The sequence below is a fragment of the Leiobunum rupestre genome, chromosome 3, assembly GCF_980474605.1.
Source record: "Leiobunum rupestre chromosome 3, qqLeiRupe1.1.hap1, whole genome shotgun sequence".
In the NCBI taxonomy this organism is placed as follows: Eukaryota; Metazoa; Arthropoda; class Arachnida; order Opiliones; family Sclerosomatidae; genus Leiobunum; species Leiobunum rupestre.
The window spans coordinates 68,157,758-68,168,803 of NC_143386.1; the positions used below are offsets into that span (position 1 = coordinate 68,157,758).

An 11,046-nucleotide genomic window follows, 5' to 3' on the forward strand; every position below is an offset into this window, starting at 1 on the left:
GAGGAGCAAAGTTATCTACTTTTATAACAACGTCGTCAAAATCAAGTGAATTATTCGCTGCTAAAGCAACAACGTTGCCTCTAACCACCTTTAATTTTACGACAGCCAAAACTCTGGTTCATAGCAAAACAAAGTTTATAACAAGAGAACTTTCTACTTATCCATCGAAGAATAAATCCTCGACCTTCTTGAATTTAACCGAATTAATTGCTTCTGGTTCGATGTCGAAAGTTGTAAAAACTACGACTTTTTCGATATCTCCTGCAGGAAAAGCAAGCACGACCGGCTTTTCTTCTCCTAACCGAGTAGAACTATTTACCTCAATTTGGTTTTCAAGGATATCATTAACTATTCCAGTAACAAACATTTCAACAATTCTGAACGTCCGACCATCTGTAGTAACTGGGACGACACCAGAAGTTCTCAAAACCATAACGCCTTCGAAAACTAAGGTGAAATCCACCCTCTTAGTTTATGAAACACGACCCTCTAGTACGAATTCTACCCAAAGACCCACTTCAGAGACCAAATCAAAATTTCTTAGTACTTTATCGGAAGGGTTTTCAACCAAAGCACCGTTAACCGTAACGTCACATTTTCGCTTATTTAGCACTCCGATATCATCTATTATGACGCCAAAGAGGCGTATTACGTCCACAAAATTAACTTTCACAACACATTTAATTTCTTCGACTTTTAAACATTTAACATTCTGGATGACGTCTCGCATTTCTAAATCAACACCTCGAGGAGCAAAGTTATCTGCTTTTATAACAACGTCGTCAAAATCAAGTGAATTATTCGCTGCTAAAGCAACAACGTTGCCTCTAACCACCTTTAATTTTACGACAGCCAAAACTCCGGTTCATAGCAAAACAAAGTTTATAACAAGAGAACTTTCTACTTATCCATCGAAGAATAAATCCTCGACCTTCTTGAATTTAACCGAATTTTTTGCTTCTGGTTCGGTGTCGAAAATTGTAAAAACTACGACTGTTTCGATATCTCCTGCAGGAAAAGCAAGCACGACCGGCTTTTCTTCTCCTAAACGAGTAGAACTATTTACCTCAATTTGGTTTTCTAGGATATCATTAACTATTCCAGTAACAAACATTTCAACAATTCTGAACGTCCGACCATCTGTAGTAACTGGGACGACACCAGAAGTTCTCAAAACCATAACGCCTTCGAAAACTAAGGTCAAATCCACCCTCTTAGTTTATGAAACACTACCCTCTAGTACGAAGTCTACCCAAAGACCCACTTCAGAGACCAAATCAAAATTTCTTAGTACTTTATCGGAAGGGTTTTCAACCAAAGCACCGTTAACCGTAACGTCACATTTTCGCTTATTTAGCACTCCGATATCATCTATTATGACGCCAAAGAGGCGTATTACGTCCACAAAATTAACTTTCACAACACATTTAATTTCTTCGTCTTTTAAACATTTAACATTCTGGAGGACGTCTCGCATTTCTAAATCAACACCTCAAGGAGCAAAGTTATCTGCTATTATAACAACGTCGTCAAAATCAAGTGAATTATTCGCTGCTAAAGCAACAACGTTGCCTTTAACCACCTTTAATTTTACGACAGCCAAAACTCCGGTTCATAGCAAAACAAAGTTTATAACAAGAGAACTTTCTACTTATCCATCGAAGAATAAATCCTCGACCTTCTTGAATTTAACCGAATTTTTTGCTTCTGGTTCGGTGTCGAAAATTGTAAAAACTACGACTGTTTCGATATCTCCTGCAGGAAAAGCAAGCACGACCGGCTTTTCTTCTCCTAAACGAGTAGAGCTATTTACCTCAATTTGGTTTTCAAGGATATCATTAACTATTCCTGAAACAAACATTTCAACAATTCTGAACGTCCGACCATCTGTAGTAACTGGGACGACACCAGAAGTTCTCAAAACCATAACGCCTTCGAAAACTAAGGTCAAATCCACCCTCTTAGTTGATGAAACACGACCCTCTAGTACGAGGTCTACCAAAAGACCCACTTCAGAGACCAAATCAAAATTTCTTAGTACTTTATCGGAAGGGTTTTCAACCAAAGCACCGTTAACCGTAACTCCACATTTTCGCTTATTTAGCACTCCGATATCGTCAACAAAATTAACTTTCACAACACATTTAATTTCTTCGACTTTTAAACATTTAACATTCTGGACGACGTCTCGCATTTCTAAATCAACACCTCGAGGAGCAAAGTTATCTGCTATTATAAAAACGTCTTCAAAATCGAGTGAATTATTATCTGCTAAACCAGCAACGTTGCGTCTAACAACCTTTATTTTTACGAAAGCCAAAACTTCAGCTCATAGCGAAACAAAGATTATAACAAGAGAATTTTCTACCTTACCATCGAAGTTTAAATCCTCGAACTTAATGCCTAGAACTACAATTAGTTTTTTGACTTTTTGTTTGGTGTCGAAGATGTTGAGAACCGCCACTTATCCAGTTTATCCACATTTCAGCACACTGATGTCAACTGAATTGACGCTAAATTGTCGAATTGTCTCGTCTTTTGTTTCTTTCGTTTCGCATCCAAGTCAAGATTTTGATTTTTGGTGGGATAGATGTTGTGCTATATGCATTAGTCCATGTACGTTTAAACCAACTTGGTCTTGCAAAGTTGATCTTGTACATACAGTTAGCGCTACCTGTACACCTTGTTTAATTTGGACTTCTCTTGAACCTAAATTTTCACATAGAGGAGCGAGTTCATTTCCATTCACGATAAAGTCCTCAGGAGTGACTGGGCTTATTTTATCCAAACAATCAATTCTTCCATTTTCCTTTAAAGCCAGAAAGCTGCGTGCTTCTACAATTGTTTTTGGTTCATATCCGAATGAGGATTATTATTACTTTTGGTGGGAATCGTTGGATCGATTCTGTGATAGCGAGAAACGTATGAATATTGGTTTAACGTCTGTTAGGTCCAATTTTATCTCTAAAACTACGACAACGTTCTTTACCGACCAAACAACAGCTATTAGGAAAGCATCCCCTTATCCCAAGTTTAACACTCTTGATAAGGCAGACTATGTGTTCTGGTGGCAAGAACCTTGCCTCGTTCTCAACCCGAATCATCAAGATCGTTTTTCTTCGAAAATAAATAACACATTTCGTCCGTGGTTTTTTCCGATGCCTAATGTTACTTGTATCAATTCCGCTCCGCAGCATCAAACGCTTGACACGAGAGCCCGAGGTAAGAGCCTATATTTGAGTTATATTTAATTTATTCACATGGGTTTGCTCAATACATATTGGGTTTGACAGCTAAAGGGCAATAAAGACGGTGAATATCTGACGTTATAAACTGGAATTGCTTAGTGTTGCAAACATTTTTAAGAAATTAATTTACCAACAATCTAAGGGTTTGGCCGGTTTTGGCTTCAAATTGAAAAAAAGCCTAATAAAAAGTAATCTCGCGTTTTTTCATAAGTTCATTTTGAAGAAACTTGGTGCTGCTGCAGATAATTTTTGACAACCTCTTGTTAGGATTAGTTAAACGGAATTCTTAAGCATTTTTTGCTTGACTTGATGTGGAACGGGATCTCTATCGCCAGCTTAATTTTGATACCAATGCTTTTTGTTAATTAAAACATTTTCAAAAATGAAAATAAATTTTCATGGCGTAAAAATTATTAATTATTATATTTTATCATATATTTCACTATTATTTTTAATAATTTGAAGGTATTTATAATAACATTTTGAGTAAAAACATTGATATATTAAATTTAAATAATTTTATCAGATGATTTACCAACAAAAAGATAGATACCTTAGCTCATCCTCAGTAGCTTAAACTCTACCTGCACCCAAAAATTCAAATTGAATATTTTATTAGATTATGTATAGTTGTCAACACTGTCAAAATTTCATATTAAAATATTAATTATTTTATAAGTTATTCCAAATAGAAAATGTGAATTTTAGCAGACAAACAAAAATATATTTTACTCAAACCACCAAATTGCCTAGATCATGATTACGTATGGCAACGTTTGGCTATACCCTAGAAATTAAAAAGCCAAATTTCCAGGACAAGTTATGTCGCGTTGAACGATGAACAAATACTAAACATTAAGAAATAGAGGGCTCTGATTACCGTATCATGGTTTTAAATACCAGTGGATGAAACTATCTTTATCCCATCTGTATGAAAGAAACATTTCTACCAGGGAATAATTATTTCACGGTTGGCGCTGCTGTAGTCTAAATGAGTACATTAGCGACCCGAATTAAATCTTATTTGCATTCGAGCCCGCCAAATGAACTAGCATCCGTGACCTCAGTGATGCTATAAATTAAGTCACGCGCACTTTAAAATCCGTAGTTCATTTCTATAGAAGGTGCTATAACTAGGTGCATATAGACTTTAAGTATAAAACGAAAACTATTTTATTTCCCTGGCACTATTATCTAGACTATTTATAGAAATGGTGGAATTTTGTGACCTTAATTGGCTGCGCTCAGTAACACCCAATGGACTCTCCGTTGAGAAAACGTTGAGTATGGTTTCTTACGGTTCGTTTCAACGGTAAGACCTGGGTTCCGTTACTCAACGGTATAGTGGGATCACACCAAGCGAAGAATGACGCTCACATCATTTTAATTTCTTATATATAATGGACTATTTGATGTTTGTTTCATTTTATATATAAAAATTAAATATTCACGAAAAGACCAATGAAATAGAAATTTTTAGTGTTTTAACTAATTTATTTGTATACTTGGGACCTTCAGTTAAGCCTTTTTGCAACTGAGGTGTTAGCCATTTCATAAAATTTGCAATTACCAAAAAAACGTTCGGCTAGATTATACGTCACGTTAAGTAACGGTCTAAACGAAAATATTTATTTTGTTCGAAATCGGTTTCTCATCCTTTGAGATTTATTGAATGAAGCCCACGGCGTTAAATATTTCGCTTCTGATCAAAACTTTGAGCACCGCATTTCTTTAACTTATTTTGTGTAGTAACTCAATATTCCTATAGATTTTGTATGTAAATGTAGCGTAGTCGCTCATATTTTATGCGATATGTTTTTTAATATTGTTTTTAAAACATGGATTATAAGCGCACATATTATATTTTTTACTGTACAAAACTTTCAATTTATTTCTTTTTGTATTTTTAGTAAATGGAACCGATCTGGATATATTTACATCATCATCAGAAAATCTTCGAACTCCTCATCAAAATAAATTGGCAATACTATATTTTCTTTCAATTTTGTTCCTATATGTATATCATTTATATTAATTTTAATTAAAATGTAATAGTAACATTACTTTATCGTTTCTTCTATCTTTTGCTTTACTTATAACCCCAATTTCAATTATTATATCAACTAGAAGGGGATTTTATTTTTGGTTCAATAAATATTTGATAGTTAATCTCGGGAATAATTTGATCAGAGGATAGTTAATCTCGGGAATAATTTGATCAGAGGATAGTTAATCTCGGGAATAATTTGATCAGAGGATAGTTAATCTCGGGAATTATTTGATCAGAGGATAGTTAATCTCGGGAATAATTTGATCAGAGGATAGTTAATCTCGGGAATTATTTGATCAGAGGATAGTTGATCTCGGGAATAATTTGATCAGAGGATAGTTTATCTCGGGAATAATTTGATCAGAGGATAGTTAATCTCAAGAATAATTTGATAAGAGGATAGTTAATTTCGGGAATAATTTGATCAGAGGATAGTTAATTTCGGGAATAATTTGATCAGAGGATAGTTAATCTCGGGATTAATTAGATCAGATTATAGATAATCTCGGGAATAATTTAATCTGAGGATAGTTAATCTCGGGAATAATTTGATCAGAGGATAGTTAATCTCTGGAATAATTTGATCAGAGGATAGTTAATCTCGGGAATAATTTGATCAGAGGATAGTTAATCTCGGGAATAATTTGATCAGAGGATAGTTAATCTTGTGAATAATTTGATCAGAGGATAGTTAATCTCGGGAATAATTTGATCAGATTATAGATAATCTCGGGAATAATTTAATCAGAGGATAGTTAATCTCGGGAATAATTTGATCAGAGGATAGTTTCTCTTGGGGAAAGTTTGTTTCGGTTTAGTTTTTTTCTGTAATATTTTGATCAGATGATAGTTTTTACTGGGGATAGTTTGTCTCGGGTACAGTTTGACTAAGGAATATTTTTATCAGAGGATAGTTCATTTCGACAGTTTGTCTCGGGAATAATTTGATCAGAGGATTGTTAATTTCGGGTACAGATGGTCTCGGGGACAGTTATCCTTATAAATAATTTGGTCAGATGATAGTTAATCGCGGGGATTGTTTTTCTTAGAGACATTTTTCATCGGAAATACTATAATTAGAGGTTAGTTAAACGCGGGGATAGTTTGTCTCGCTCACAGTTTTCCTCTGGAGTGATTTTTTCAGAGGATAGTTAATCGCGGGGGTAGTTTGTCTCGGCGACATTTTTCCTTGGAAATAATTTGATTAGATGTAAGTTAATCACGGGGAAAGTTTTCCTCCGGAATTATTTTATCAGATAATTTTTAATTTCGAAGATAGTTTGTCTCGGGGACAGTTTTTCTCGAAAATTGTGTAATAAAAGTTTAGTTCATCTCGGGGACAGTTTTCCACGGGTTAATTTTGGTCAGAGGATAGATTGTCTCGGGGTTAGTTTGGTTCGGGGGCAGTTTGTCTCGGGAATAAATTTATCAGAGAATTCTTTATCTCGGGGAGAGTTTAGCTCGGGAATATTTTTATCAGAGGATAGTTAATCTCGGGGATAAATTGCCTTAGGAACATTTTCACTCATGAATAATTTGATCAGATAATAGTTTATCTCAAAATAGTTTGTCTCGGGGACAGTTAGCCTCGGAAATATCTGGATCGGAGGATTGTTTATCACGGGGTAAAATTGTCTTGGGGTCAGTTTGCCTAGGGAATATATAATTTAATCAGAGGATCATTTCTCTCGGGGATAGTTTGTCTTGGAGATGGTTTTTCTCGAAGGCAGTTTTCCTCGGGAGGATAGTTTATTGCCGAATAGTTTGTCTCGGGGACAGTTTTCCTTCGGTAAAATTTGATAAAAGGATAGTTAATCTCGGGAATAGTTTGTCTCGTAGACAGATTTGGTCAGACAATAGTTAATCGCGAAAATAATTTGTCTCGGGTACAGTTTTCCTCGTTAAAAATTATGTCAGAGGATAGTCAATCACGGGGATATTTTGCCTCGGGGAAAGTTTTCCTCGGGAATAATTTGATCAGGGTATTTATAAATTCGTGGGTAGTTTGTCTCGGGTACAGTTTTCCTCAGGTTTAATTTGATCATGGGATAGCTTTTTTCGGGGAAAGTTTGCTTCGGTCACAGTTTGATTAGAGCATAGTTTATCTCGGAAAAGATTGTGTCAGGAACAGTTTACCTTGGAAGTAATATAGTCAGAGGATAGTTAATCGCGGGGATAATTGGTCTCGGAGATAGTTTTCCTCCGGTATATTTCGGTGAGAGATTAGTTTACCTCACGAATCTTTTTCTCCGGAATAATTTGTTCACAGTATATTTATTCTTGGGGTTAGTTATTCTCGGGGACAGTTTGCCCCAGGAATAGTTGATTATCTCGGGAAAAGGTTGTTTTGAATATAGTTTTCCTCGGGTAAAATTTGATCAGAAGAAAGTTTATAACGAGGAGAGTTTGCCTCGGGGACAATTGGTTGAAGGAATATTAATCTCGGGATAGATTGTCTTGGGAAATAATTTGATCAGAGGATTGTGAATCTCGGGATAGGTTGTCGTATAATTTGATCAGAGAATAGTTTATTACCGAATAGTTTGTCTCGGGGAAAGATTTCCTCGGTAATATTTTGATCAAAGGATACGTTGTCTCGGGGACAGTTTCACTAAAGAATTTTTTGATCAGAGGATAGTCAATCTCAGGGATAGTTGGTCACGTGGAAATTTGTATCAGGAACATTTTGATCAGGTGATTGTTAATATCGGGGAAGTTGGTCTTGGGGTCAGTTTTACTCGGTAAAAATTTGATCAGAGTATAGTTCATCGCGGGGATAGTTTGTCTCGGGGGCAGTTTTCCTAGTAAATATTTTGATAAGTGAATAATTTTTTTCGGGGATAGTTTGTTTCTGGAATAATTGGGTCCGATGATAGTTTACCTTGCGTATAGTGTGTCTCGGGGACAGTTTTTCTTCGGTATAATTTTATCAGAGGAATGTTTTTATCGTTGATAATTTGTCTTGGAAACAGTTAGTCTCGGGATTAATTTAATTATAATATAGTTAATTCTGGGGATTTTTGGTCTCGGGGCAGTTTGCCTTAGGAATATTTTGATCAAAGGATATTTAATCTCGATATAAGATTATCTCGGGAACATTTTTCCTCGGAAATAATTTGATCAAAGGATATTTAATCTCGATATAAAATCGGCGAATGTGCCATAAAAAATCGCAATACAGGTAAACAGACCAAATTCGTCGGTCTTTAAGACATCGAAATACATTTTTTAAATTCATTAATCGACCTTTACAGGATGAAATTAAGCCGGGGAATACGAAAAAGGAACCAGAATTACTCTTACTTTTGGAGTTATAGGGGTTCAAATTTAACGTTTTTCTCAAAATCGGGAAATCATGTTAGTGAATAGTCGCGTTTTTGGCAATGTCGGATTCTGAAACACAAAATAATGTTTATACCATCTAAAAGTACAGAATTCATTATATAACATATTAAATTTTTATCTTGTGTTTCCAAGTCGTTCAAGGTCAAACGTTTAGGGCAAAACGAACCCGATTTTTAAAACTTAAAACTGAGTACTCCACGTCAAATCAACCAGGCCCATACCACTCAAGTCACCGAATTTGATTAAATTTTTTGGGCAGGTGTAGTTATGGGTAAAACTAACCCCTGTACAGCAAAAGTGCCGAAATAAGTTTATTTGGAAGTTATATGATAAAATAACTGTTTTCCGATTTTCCGAAAATCCGTTGCACCCAAAGAATTATAGCTATAACTTCGGCAGTGGCGTAACGAGGGTTTGTGTTGCCCTGGGAAAATCTCTAAAATGGCGCCCTTTTTGCTTTAAAAATACCTAAAATGTAACTTTGTTCCTTGATCAAAAGGTCGCCAATCAATTTCTGGCGCCCCTTAATGAGTGTCGCCCGGGATGGAATGCCCTCCCCCGAACTTAGGTTCTTAAAGAGATAAAACGTGATCAAAGACTTATTTTAAAGGTAATGAATCCCTTTACACATTATATTATTTAATATTATAATATATAATATTAATGTAATTAAAATTTAAAACCTTGGAAAAAATTTCAATTTGATCTACAAATTAGCTATATTTAGACAAAAATATATTTTTTGGCCTCTATCGACTTACTTCGTCATAATAAATTATCTGTTAAATCATTTTCATGGAGGGAGTTACTTTTGACAAAGTTACAACCACATTACGGTACGCAGGAAGAGTACATTTTGGAGGTTTAAATGCCAATTTTACGAAATATTTCGTTATAACTCGGAAACGATTCATCCTAAGGACTTGCTGCTGGTCCCATTCGATTCGGCACTAAACAATACGTTGACTCTGGCCAAAATCTTGATATAACCTTCCAATTGTTATTGAAATTTCCAAAAAAAAACACATTTTGGATGTACTTTTTGTCCGAAACTATTAGTCCTATAACGACCCTCGGTTAAAACAAACTAATGAAACGATACCAAACTTGACACAATTCCTAAATTTTTTTTTATAAAATACCAGTAGCTCAGTGCAAATTCGGTATTAACTCAGAAACGGTTGGTAGCACTCGACTCAATGTGAAATCTACCATCCAGTACGACACCAAACACGGTCCAATTCGTTGGTCGCAAATTTAGGGGGAAACTGCCCCACTTGCCACCTTTGTCCCCTCTCAAATTATGTTGTCTATACCGGACTTATCAGATCCTCAAATAGGCGCTTATAAATAAACCCCTCTCTGATTGTCTTGCCCCCCCCCCCCCTGTTGAAAAATGCCGCCAGATCTATGAATAGAAAATTCTCAGCTTTGGCAGTATGAAGGGAAACCATAGACCAGTTATATGTCCAGTCGCAGCAGCACAAACTCTATAATCGGCTTTAATGACCTGTTATTTAAAGGACTATTAGACACCAAGTTGGTTCCAATTTTGATGTTGAGCTACCCTCTTTTACCATTTTATCATATGTAACATAATTATTCATAAGTGTGCCAAAAAGAACGTCTTCTCAATGAGGACTTGTTCACAGGATATGACGTAATTGACGTCACTTTCCAATCGATGACGGCTTTTTCGTCATCAAAACCAGGTCTGGCGGGGAGGAAAGGAAGTTAAACCGGTTTTGCGCGTAGCTCGTTCGTGATTTCTTTGGTGGCTGTGAACCAAGGTCTCATTGAAATTTTTAATACAGAGATGTTATATAGAGGCATACTTCTGAGTAATTGTGTTACATAGGCCCGTACTAACCGTGCAGTAACATTTTGATAGTAATTCCAAAAGTAATAAAATAAAAACATTTAAATTTTTATATCTCATGAAGTAAATAAAAATAAAACCCGAAGGAAAAATAAATTAAAGTATGAAACATTCTAAAATCTAAAATTGCTTGGAGGGGGGTACGGTAATTTGGTTGTAGCTTCCTTAAACGTTAATTCGCCAAGAAAATGTTTAAACAGAGAATGTATTATGTCGAAATAAGTCGATAGAGGCCAAAAATTAATTTTCCTAAATTTAGCTATTTTGGGGATCCGCGAATAACTTACCTCAAAGTTTAAAATTCCCAAATTTTTAAACCTTTTATTTAAAAAAAAAATATAATATGGTGTGTTAAGGATTTCATTACCTATAAAATAAGTCATCGATCACATTTTTATCTCTTAGAACTGAAGTTATAGCTATTAATTCTTTGGGTGCATCGGATTTTCGGAAAATCGCAAAACAGTTATTTTATCATATAACTTCCAAATAAACTTATTTCGGCACTTTTGCTGTACAGGGGT

The 11,046-nt window shown here is 35.3% G+C and overlaps 1 long non-coding RNA gene across 1 annotated transcript; it reads left to right on the forward strand.

The window, feature by feature from the left end:
- The first annotated feature begins 2,165 nt into the window (after nucleotides 1-2,165).
- On the forward strand, nucleotides 2,166-5,311 carry LOC149954441 (uncharacterized). The gene is made up of 2 exons (XR_016480108.1): nucleotides 2,166-3,222; nucleotides 5,159-5,311. It is a non-coding gene; the product is annotated as an uncharacterized LOC149954441 (long non-coding RNA).
- Nucleotides 5,312-11,046: the final 5,735 nt, after the last annotated feature.